General features: G+C 40.2%; 1 protein-coding gene across 2 annotated transcripts in view; it reads left to right on the top strand.

The window, feature by feature from the left end:
- The first annotated feature begins 565 nt into the window (after window positions 1-565).
- Window positions 566-11,340, top strand: part of LOC133606800 (equilibrative nucleoside transporter 2) — a 42,664-nt gene continuing 31,889 nt past the window's right edge. The window contains exon 1 of one of the 2 annotated variants that reach the window (XM_061961140.2): window positions 566-753. The gene's annotated coding sequence lies outside the window, so the exon portion shown is untranslated. Of the gene's footprint in view, window positions 754-8,575; window positions 9,071-11,340 lie in introns of those variants that run through there. The other variant, XM_061961141.2, reaches the window with a different exon arrangement.

The following is an 11,340-nucleotide window of genomic DNA, read 5'->3' as shown; positions in this document are numbered from 1 at the left end:
TGATATATATAAGTTGATGTGAGACAATTCTACTTCCATTTTATATTAGTATGTAGAATTAAATTATGGAAAGGATTAAGCAAATAAATCAAACAAAGCACTAACTTGATTCACTTTAAGAAACTGTTCAAACTACAAGTGTTTACAAAGTACAAGGAAGAATTATGACAAACGTATTTTACTTGAAAATGATATGTTATTCATCTCATTATGTGAATCATAACTGACGTAACTATTTATGTAAAGAACTTTTGTATTCCGAAAGAAGTGATGTAAATTATGTGCAAATGGAGAACAGGAAGTGAACATGTGTTAGTACTGGAATTGCTACGAGGTAGAAAAGGAGTACAGAATTAAATAAACTCTGCGTCTTCGTGCTCATTTTCGGACATGTTTTAAATAAAATAAAAAATATGTGATGTATCTTACTGAAATTGTATACATTCAACCAACCAGACAGACAGAATGAAGTACCTCGGGCTCTGTCTCCGCCTGCTGGCTCACAGGCCGCTATAATGCGAGTACGCACCGGAAGTGATGCCGGTTTCACCGCACTATCGGAGGAAGTAGAGTCAAGTCCCCGCCAACCAACCACACGACTCGGACGGTCGTCGACTACCTACTGACGCATGGTGCATATGGACCAGCTAACTCTCACCAACTCAGGAAAAAACAACTTTTGGGGGGGGGGGACGTCTCCATTTACCTTCAACATTGACGACGGTGAAGACCACCTTTTGTCCGCCTCTTCAAGTAAGCGCCTTTACGTTCTCTCACGACTGTCGTAAAACTACTGTTGTTGTTTTTTGGAATTAAAACGTCGGTTTCCTCCTTTTTAATCACCAAGTCGTTAGAAACCTGTTTTTCGCGCTCTATTGGCAAGTAGGAAGGATGTGAGAGGAACGACGACGCGTGTTCGGTGCCGCCATACCAGTGTGAAATCTTAATGTAACCTGGGCGACATGCTTATTATGTGTGTGTGTTAGTGTCGCTTCATGGACCACAAGAGGTCTACATAAATCATGTCAAGCTACTCTTGTGCTTGACAATAAATTGGTGTGTACACAGAGTATTCCTAATATCAATCAATCAATCAATTAATCTAAGTTTATTTATATAGCCCTAAATCACGAGTGTCTCAAAGGGCTGCACAAGCCTCAGATCCCACATCAGGGCAAGAAAAAACTCAACCCAATGGGATACAATGAGAAACCTTGGAGGGGACCGCAGATGTGGGGCCCTCTGGGCCACAGGTGCAATGGATCTACAAACCCCGTTTCCATATGAGTTGGGAAATTGTGTTAGATGTAAGTATAAACGGAATACAATGATTTGCAAATCATTTTCAACCCATATTCAGTTGAATGCACTACAAAGACAAGATATTTGATGTTCAAACTCATAAACTTTTTTTTTTTTTTGCAAATAATAATTAGCTTAGAATTTCATGGCTGCAACATGTGCCAAAGTAGTTGGGAAAGGGCATGTTCACCACTGTGTAACATGGCCTTTCCTTTTAACAACACTCAGTAAACGTTTGGGAACTGAGGAGACACATCTTTTAAGCTTCTCAGGTGGAATTATTTCCCATTCTTGCTTGATGTACAGCTTAAGTTGTTCAACAGTCCGGGCATCTCAGTTATAGTATTTTAGGCTTCATAATGTGCCACACATTTTCAATGGGAGACAGGTCTGGCCTACAGGCAGGCCCGTCTACTACCCGCACTCTTTTACTACGAAGCCACGTTGATGTAACACGTGGCTTGGCATTGTCTTGCTGAAATAAGCAGGGGCGTCCATGGTAACGTTGCTTGGATGGCAACATATGTTGCTCCAAAACCTGTATGTACCTTTCAGCATTAATGATGCCTTCACAGATGTGTAAGTTACCCATGTCTTGGGCACTAATACACCCGCATACCATCACAGATGCTGGCTTTTCAACTTTTCGCCTATAACAATCCGGATGGTTCTTTTCCTCTTTGGTCCGGAGGACACGACGTCCACAGTTTCCAAAAACAATTTGAAATGTGGACTCGTCAGACCACAGAACACTTTTCCACTCTGTATCAGTCCATTTTAGATGAGCTCAGGCCCAGCGAAGCCGGCGGCGTTTCTGGGTGTTGTTGATAAACGGTTTTCGCCTTCCATAGGAGAGTTTTAACTTGCACTTACAGATATAACGACCAACTGTAGTTACTGACAGTGGGTTTCTGAAGTGTTCCTGAGCCCATGTGGTGATATCCTTTACACACTGATGTCGCTTGTTGATGCAGTACAGCCTGAGGGATCGAAGGTCACAGGCTTAGCTGCTTACGTGCAGTGATTTCTCCAGATTCTCTGAACCCTTTGATGATATTACGGACCGTTGATGGTGAAATCCCTAAATTCCTTGCAATAGCTGGTTGAGAATGGTTTTTCTTAAACTGTTCAACAATTTGCTCACGCATTTGTTGACAAAGTGGTGACCCTCGCCCCATCCTTGTTTGTGAATGACTGAGCATTTCATGGAATCTACTTTTATACCCAATCATGGCACCCACCTGTTCCCAATTTGCCTGTTCACCTGTGGGATGTTCCAAATAAGTGTTTGATGAGCATTCCTCAACTTTATCAGTATTTATTGCCATCTTTCCCAACTTCTTTGTCACGTGTTGCTGGCATCAAATTCTAAAGTTAATGATTATTTGCAAATAAAAAAAGGTTTATTAGTTTGAACATCAAATATGTTGTCTTTGTAGCATATTCAACTGAATATGGGTTGAAAATGATTTGCAAATCATTGTATTCCGTTTATATTTACATCTAACACAATTTCCCAACTCATATGGAAACGGGGTTTGTAGTTAATAGTGAGAGAGTCCAGTCCATAGTGGGGCCAGCAGGAGATAATCTTGGGTGGAGACAAGTCAGCAGCGCAGAGACGTCATCAACTGATGCACAGATAATGGTCCACCCCGGGTGCCAACTTTGAACAGCTCGCGCTTCATCTGTAGTCACCTAATAACCTCTCGACGCAGGAGAGGGGGGAAGAGCAGAAAAGAGACGGCAGATCAACTGGTCTAAAATGGGGGTCTATTTAAAGGCTAGTGTATACAAATGAGTTCTAAGATGGGACTTGAATGCTTCTACTGAGGTAGCATCTCTAACTGTTACTGGTAGGGAATTCCAGAGTCCTGGAGCCCAAATAGAAAACGCTCTATAGCCTGCAGACTTTTTTTGGGCTCTGGGAATCACTAATAAGCCAGAGTTCTTTGAACGCAGATTTCTTGCCGGGACATATGGTATGTTGATGAGAACATATTTATGATTGATGACGAAAACTAGCGGTGTACACCTTCTAGTATTCATTCCCAAATCCTGGTAACAATGTTAATCATGTCATGTTGTATGACCATTGCGAAGGGGTTCAGCATATATTTAAGTAGCTTATAGGTCCTAGCTGACCACCTGATGACATGTGACCTTCGCCATAGCCACTTGGCTTCCACTGGCAGCCACCTTGCACAGGCTGATGTAAAAAAAGCAAGAATATGTAATGTATCTGTGATCTACAGCACGGTTTTCAACTGGCAGCCTGCCACCAAATGCACCTGGTGAATAACATCAGACGAGCCCACAGATTCAGTTCGAAACTTAGGGTGACTTAAAGCGAAACTGCACTTTTTGGGGGGAATTTTGCCTATCATTCACAACCATTATGAAAGACATAGCAAATGTTTTTTTAATTTTTTTTTATGCATTCTAACTCGTAAGTAAACATAAATAAAAGTCAATGGTAGGTACTCTGTTCCGTCCATAATACCCAATAAATAACCATCCAATAACCGCCAACCCTGCTCCATTTAAATTTTGTGACGAACCAAGTATTAGTAATGTTATTATAAGTGCTAACGCAGACAAACTATTTATAGCGGCGCCGTGATCACAAGCTTGTGTGCCTAATGTTGGCATCATCGAGTGGTAAGCTGCTTCCTTGCTTGTGGAAGTTTATTGTAGATCATAAATAATGCTAACCTGACTAAGGCTGAAACGACGCGTCGACATAGTCGACGTCATCGGTTACGTAAATACGTTGACGCCGTTTTTGTGCGTCGACGCGTCGCATAATTATGTCACACTACCGTCATGGCGGAGCGCAAAGCAGATGATGCGAGCGGTGCGAGTGAGGGAAAAAAAGCACGCCAAAAGTCGTCAAAAGTGTGGGAGTATTTCAATAAACGGCCTAATAATGTTGTAGCGGCGAACAGCTGTCTCGTCAGCTGACGCGCGAGCTCGCAACCGTGGCTGCTTAGCAACCAGCCAAACCCCACTTAATAAAATTATATTTTATCTTCGAGCACATCCGCATCCCTATTCACCTAGGCAACCCCAGGAAATGTATATAATTCGGCATTATTTTGGCCAGTCGGCTTATATGATCAGAGCTGATCAGTTTACGTTCACGCGCAGGTATAACGCGGCGCGCTCCCGTCTCATCTGCTGGTGCGCGAGCCCGGTAATTAGACAGCTTGGTCAAATCAAGGAGTACAAAAGACGCCAGCGCAGAGTGGAAAAAGGTTTAGTTCATTACAGATAACCAAGAGTTGTGCCAAAAGTTTACCAAAACCAAAAGCTGAACGGACAGCCGGTAAGATTTAATATTTCTCTTTGTGGGTGTGGCGCACCTGTTGCGCTGGTGAGATTGGGAGGGGTTGGGGGCGGGGGGAGTTGTGTGCATGTAGCGAGCTTAGTCTGGAGGCTAAATACACACGGTGTTTTGTGTAATTGTTGTTTAGTGTTGATATTCTTTGCTTAGTTTGATAAATGTTGGAGCAGTTTGCTTCATCAGGAGGGTGAAGTCGCTCAACTTAAAGTGTTGGATTTAAGTGTGTTGGATCATTGGCTGCTGGTGAGGGCATAGAAAAAGGGGCATTTTTCTACCAGTAGACAGCGTTTAAGATTGAGTGTTTCACTGCTAAATTAATAATATATTTATACTGAATATGGATTTTAAATATGTATCTAAATAGGTGGTTAATTGGTTAGGTATTTATGTATTTGTATATTGGGTTTTCTGTTGCATTTATCTATTGTGTTTCTGGGTTTAAATGTATTTTATATGTATCTTGGTGCATTTATGTTGAGACAATTTATTTAAAATCTTTTTTAACTTAAAGGGAAAAGATGTGTCCATTTTCTTGCACTTGTTTAATGGTTAAGAGTTTGATAGCCTAATTAATAATTGTAAATTATGGGATTGATAATTGATTGATTTTTTACAGCATGTTAATCTTGTAGTGTTTTGTCCTTAAAGGTTTTTCACCTACTAAAGAAGCTAAAGGCTACTAATGACAGCTAAAGAAACTAAAGTCTACTAAAGTCTACTAACACTGCTAAAGACTGCTAAAAAGACTAAAGAAGAAAAAAGAAGCTGTTTCTTTGTTGGAAAAACTGTTGCAAACTAAAGGAAAATAAAAGGAAAAAGTAACTACGGTCTGGTCTTTTGAGTGAAATCCAGAAGCCACATTCAGCATTGGTACAACCCTTCAAGTGTGGGATAAGCACAGCGAAAAAAGCAAAACACTTGACAGTTGTTGTATGCACACTGTGTCGAGCGGAAATGGCCTATCATAGCAGCACAACGGCTATAAACGGACATTTGAAAAGAAAACACACGACAGCGTTCTTGCCATCACCGTCAACTAGTCAATCGTCCGCGTGAGTATACGTTGTCATCATTACACAAAAACATGAATGTGTCATTTGTATCTGCGTTGTAAATTCATAAACGAAAACACTGTTTCGCTCTGAGAGGCGCGTTTGGCGTGCCTGTTCAGTGTTTACAAAGACGCGCTCCTCTTTAACGCTAACGTTAATTAGTTGTGCAAATACCTTTTACAACATTAACAGTTACCGTATTTTCCGCACTATAAGGCGCACCGGATTATTAGCCGCACCTTCTATGAATTACATATTTCATAATTTTGTCCACCAATAAGCCGCCCCGGACTATAAGCCGCGCCTACGCTGCGCTAAAGTGAATGTCAAAAAAACGCTGCGCTAAAGTGAATGTCAAAAAAACAGTCAGATAGTTCAGTCAAACTTTAATAATATATTGAAAACCAGCGTTCTAACAACTCTGTCCCAAAATGTACAAATGTGCAATCACAAACATAGTAAAATTCAAAATGGTGTAGAGCAATAGCAACATACCGGTAATGTTGCTCGAACGTTAATGTCACAACACACAACACACAAAATAAACATAGCGCTCACTTTCTGAAGTTATTCTTCATTCGTACCGGTAAATCCTTCGAATTCTTCGTCTTCGGTGTCCGAATTGAAAAGTTGCGCTAGCGTGGCTTCCAAAATGGCCGGCTCCGTCTCTTCGAAATCATCGGATTCAGTGTCGCTGTTGTTGTGCAGCAGTTCTGTGAATCCTGCCTTCCGGAAAGCTCGGACCACAGTTGTGACAGAAATATCTGCCCAGGCATTTACAATCCACTGGCAGATGTTGGCGTATGTCGTCCGGCGTTGTCTGCCCGTCTTAGTGAAGGTGTGTTCGCCTTCGGTCATCCATTTTTCCCACGCAGTTTGCAGTCGTGATTTGAATGCCCTGTTGACACCAATATCCAGCGGTTGGAGTTCTTTGGTTAATCCACCCGGAATGACGGCGAGTGTTGTATTTGTGTGCTTCACTTGTTTTTTGACACCATCTGTGATGTGGGCGCGCATAGAGTCATATATCAACATGGACGGAGCAGCGTGAAAAAAGCCACCCGGCCGCTTCGCGTAAACTTCCCTTAACCACTCGCTCATCTTTTCTTCATCCATCCATCCCTTCGAGTTAGCTTTTATGATGACGCCGGCTGGAAAGGTCTCTTTTGGCAAGGTCTTCCTTTTGAATATGACCATGGGAGGAAGTTTCTGGCCATTAGCATGGCAAGCTAGAACCACAGTGAAGGACGACTTTTCATTCCCAGTGGTGCGAATATTCACCGTACGTGCTCCCGTTGTATCAACAGTGCGGTTCACAGGAATATCAAAAGTCAGTGGAACCTCGTCCATGTTGATAATGTTCTCTGGCCGGATCTTTTTTTCCGCTATCTTCTTTTTACAATATGCACGGAAAGTAGCCAGCTTTTCTTTAAAGTCGTTAGGCAGTTGCTGTGAAACAGTGGTCCGTGTGCGGATGGAGAGATTGCGTCTTTTCATAAACCGAAAACACCAAGAAGCACCACCTTTAAAATCATCCAGGTGAAGTTCGCTTGCTAGCGTTGTTGCCTTCATTCGAATAGTGATGGTGCTGACACTTCTGCTTGCTGCTCTCTGCTCAACAACCCACTGTTCGAGTTCGTCCTCCAACTGTTGCCATCGTGCTTTGTTCCCTCGGAAGCTCTGTTTTGTCTTCTTTACCTGGCGCAGGTCATCTTCTTGCTTCCTCCACCTACGCACCATTGATTCATTTATGTTATATTCTCTTGCTGCTGCTCTATTTCCGTGTTCTTCGGCATGACTTATTGCCTTAAGTTTAAATTCTGCGTTATAAGCGTGTCGTTTAGTAGGAGCCATTTTGTAGTCTGGTCTTTACAGATGTAGACAAACAAAGGAAATGAAACGAAATATCCGCGCGCTTCTTTTTCTTCCGGGGGCGGGCGGTAGCGCTTCCTGTTCTATGGGGGCGGGTGCTTACCTTGGCGGTTGCTTGCGTAGAAGAAGAAGCACTTCCTGTTCTACCGGGAAAAAAGATGGCGGCTGTTTACCGAAGTTGCGAGATCGAAACTTTATGAAAATTAATCGTAATAAAGCGCACCGGGTTATAAGGCGCACTGTCATCTTTTGAGAAAAATTGTGGTTTTTAGGTGCGCCTTATAGTGCGGAAAATACGGTACATATACTATGGACAAACGAACAATTAACTTTCACTTTAATCATACTATCATTGTTGTGTTATTAAGCAAAATAAGCAATACTTTTACTTTTGTTGAAATGTTTATACTGTTGTTACAGAATATTTCGTTTTGCACTTTTTTGTATTGGATGTTTATCTTTTATTTTTGCACATTTTAAAGCAAAATAAGCAATACTTTTACTTTAGAAATGCTTATACTATTGAAGAATATTAAGATTTGCACTGGATGTTTTATATTTTTATATTTGCACATTAAAAAGCAAATAAGCTACTTTTAATTGTGTTAAACGTTAAAAGTTTTAAATGTTTACATTGTTACAGAATATTTTGTCATGTTGTTGTCAATGTTGACTGAGTGGCCATACTTTATTTTTTTGTAAATAAAAGTCATGCCTTTTGAAAAAACTGACCTACATTTATTTTTTCATCTTCATTTTAAATATAAAAAAAAAATCGGTAAAAAGAAAAATAATCTATAGATTAATCGAAAAAAATAATCTATAGATTAACCGATTAATCGAAAAAATAATCTATAGATTAATCGATAGAAAAATGATCGTTAGCTGCAGCCTTAAACCTGACTATCGCCAGATCTTTGTAGTTTGCTGAGCTCCACACAAGGATCTGGGCTCGAGGGCATTGCAAACTTTTTCAAGATAGCAAAAAATGATGAACCATATAAGGATCGCCGGGCGGGATCTCATAGATGTGACGTAGCGCCGAAGCGACTGTTTGATTCAAATAACAATGGCGGCACGCAGCAAGGAGTCGTGTGCTGACATTGATTCTGCTGTTGCAACTGTTTTGTCGAATCTATCGAATATTACCGGTAATTCTTTAAAAGATGAACAGGGAACGGTTTTGAAGGCATTTATTTTACTTTTCGCTCTGTCGTTATCCATTATGTCGACGTTTCTGTTTTGGATTTCCCAGCGTCACGGGTTGATTTCAATGTGAGTGGTTGAAGTAGCACGTCATTCAAGATAACGGACAAATGGTTTATCCAATCACATACAATTATTTTTTTTACAAGGCCCCGCCTTCTGAAATACATCTCCTATTGAGAAGTTCCAGATCCCTGTGTGGAGCTCAGCAAACTACAAGGATCTGGCGAGAGTCAGGTTGAAATAATGCCTCTCACCTGGATAGTAGAAGGAAGAGGACATATTCCTACAAGTAGGTACTATTTGACAGCCAAGAAAACGACGGAAAAAGACGCTTGGTTCCCCCTTTTTCTTTGCGAGGATTTTGAGTCATTCTTCATCTAAACGGGACTATAACAAGATTTTATCAGTCCGCATCCTAATACAGTCAGTGATGTTTTATTATGTTTGTTGGCTCTCATGAAGTCTGCAGTGAGTAATAATCAGTCATATTATTGGGGGGGAAAGCAAGTTGTGATCCATTTTTGAAATTAATGCACAGCATATGCTTAAAATTAGTAACATACTTAAATATGACACGTTATTATAAATGTTACAATTACTACAATACATATATACTTAGTGTTTGTATAAAACCTTACTGAAGGTGTTTGGATGTTTTTGTTTTTTTTTAGATAGGCGGAATAGAGCGACTCACTGACTCCCTTAGGCTCCAATGTAAGCGGACTTTTAAACTTTGAATAGTGAGATTGCATAAAAAAAAGAAAAATACATTTGTTCTTGGACTGTGATTGATAGGCAAAATTCCAAAAAAGTACAGTTTCCCTTTCAGCAGCTTTCTAAAAACACCAGCACATTCGTGTCACAGAGAGGATCTTTGACTAACCTTATCCTTCAAAACCGTAGAGTGCTCCTGTCACAAAAAGGGTCTTTGACCTGCGTTTTTGCAGTATGTGCTTATAAGTTGCAGCGTGCTCTTGTGTAGATTAGGGGTTCCCAAACTTTTTGCCGACAAGGGCCAAACTAAACATGTGACAATGGGTCTTGGGCCAAACAGCAATTTTAAGCATTCAGCAGCTCCATAAGTGAGGAGTTTAGCCCTATACCGCCACATATAATGTAGTCGAGATCATCACATCACGAGTTAGCCCATTAATGATTGTATGAGATTGAAATAGTGTGACCAGCCTTTTTGCGGTTGGTGTTTAAAACAGGAAAGCTCTCCTGTCATACAGAAACCCTTTGACTGGTGTTTTGTGCCGTAGGTCGTTAAAACAGAGTTTCTGTTATAAAGTTAAAGTTAAAGTACCAATAATTGTCACACACACACTAGGTGTGGCGAAATTATTCTCTGCATTTGACCCATCACCATTGATCACCCCCTGGGAGGTGAGGGGAGCAGTGAGCAGCAGCGGTGGCTGCGCCCGGTAATCATTTTTGGTGATTTAACCCACAATTCCAACCCTTGATGCTGAATGCCAAGCAGGGAGGTAATGGGTCCCATTTTTATAGTCTTTGGTATGAAGAATTTCCACAAAACATTTACCTGTAGGTCTTAACAACAGAGCGCTTGTGTTGTATATAGAGAATATTTAACTCGTGTTAACATACTGATATGTACGGAGCCCCTAAAGGGACATGGGGGAAATTTTTATTTATATAATTGTATTTTATTTAATTTTTTTTTTTTAGACATGTATCTCGTGCGCACGAAAAACTATCTCGTGCGCACTTTTACGAGATACATGTCTAAAATAAAAAATTATAATTTAAAAAAAAATTTGTTATATAACTTTATAAAAAGTTTCTTGTGCGCACGAGAACGTTTCTTGTGTGCACGAGATACATGTCTAAAAAAAAAAAAAAAAATTCCCCCATGTCCCTTTAGGGGCTCCGTAGATATGTACTTTAATAAGGGTAAGAAAAAAACATAAACAACCTGTTATGTATGTTGCATTATCAATGTTGTATTATACTTGTGTATCAATATTGCGCAGCCAAAGCAAAAAGGTAAATATGCAGGGTTTGAAGTCGGCAAAACTGTTCCGTTACAGTATACCGTATTTTTCGGACTATAAGTCGCAGTTTTTTTCATAGTTTGGCCGGCTCCAGTGCGACTTATATATGTTTTTTTCCTTTTTTATTATGCATTCTCGGCAGGTGCGACTTATACTCCGGTGCGACTTATACTCCGAAAAATACGGTACTTGGTATATCTGTATAAAATACATATACACATACCTTATAACATGTAATTTGACATAGATGGTAAACACTACTTACATGTACATTTGTATATTCCAAGGTTAGCATTTAAAAAAAAAAAATTTAATTCATGATTGAAAAAAACATGTGCGCTCCTGTCACATCGACAATTTAATGTTTTTTCGCGGTCAGTCCTTAAAAACAGCAAAGTGCTCCTGTCATCGAGAGGCTCTTTGGCTATTGTAAATATATTGAAGATATGACATCAATGTTCTGGACAAAATAAGTATAGTTAAGAGAGAAGAGTTTGACTTTCTAAAAATGTGGCTCTGCAGAAAAAAATCAGTTGAATAGCAC

This window comes from Nerophis lumbriciformis, linkage group LG05 (assembly GCF_033978685.3).
Source record: "Nerophis lumbriciformis linkage group LG05, RoL_Nlum_v2.1, whole genome shotgun sequence".
NCBI lineage: Eukaryota > Metazoa > Chordata > Actinopteri > Syngnathiformes > Syngnathidae > Nerophis > Nerophis lumbriciformis.
The sequence above is the reverse complement of the archived record's forward strand: the minus strand, read 5'-3'. Positions and strand labels throughout refer to the sequence as shown.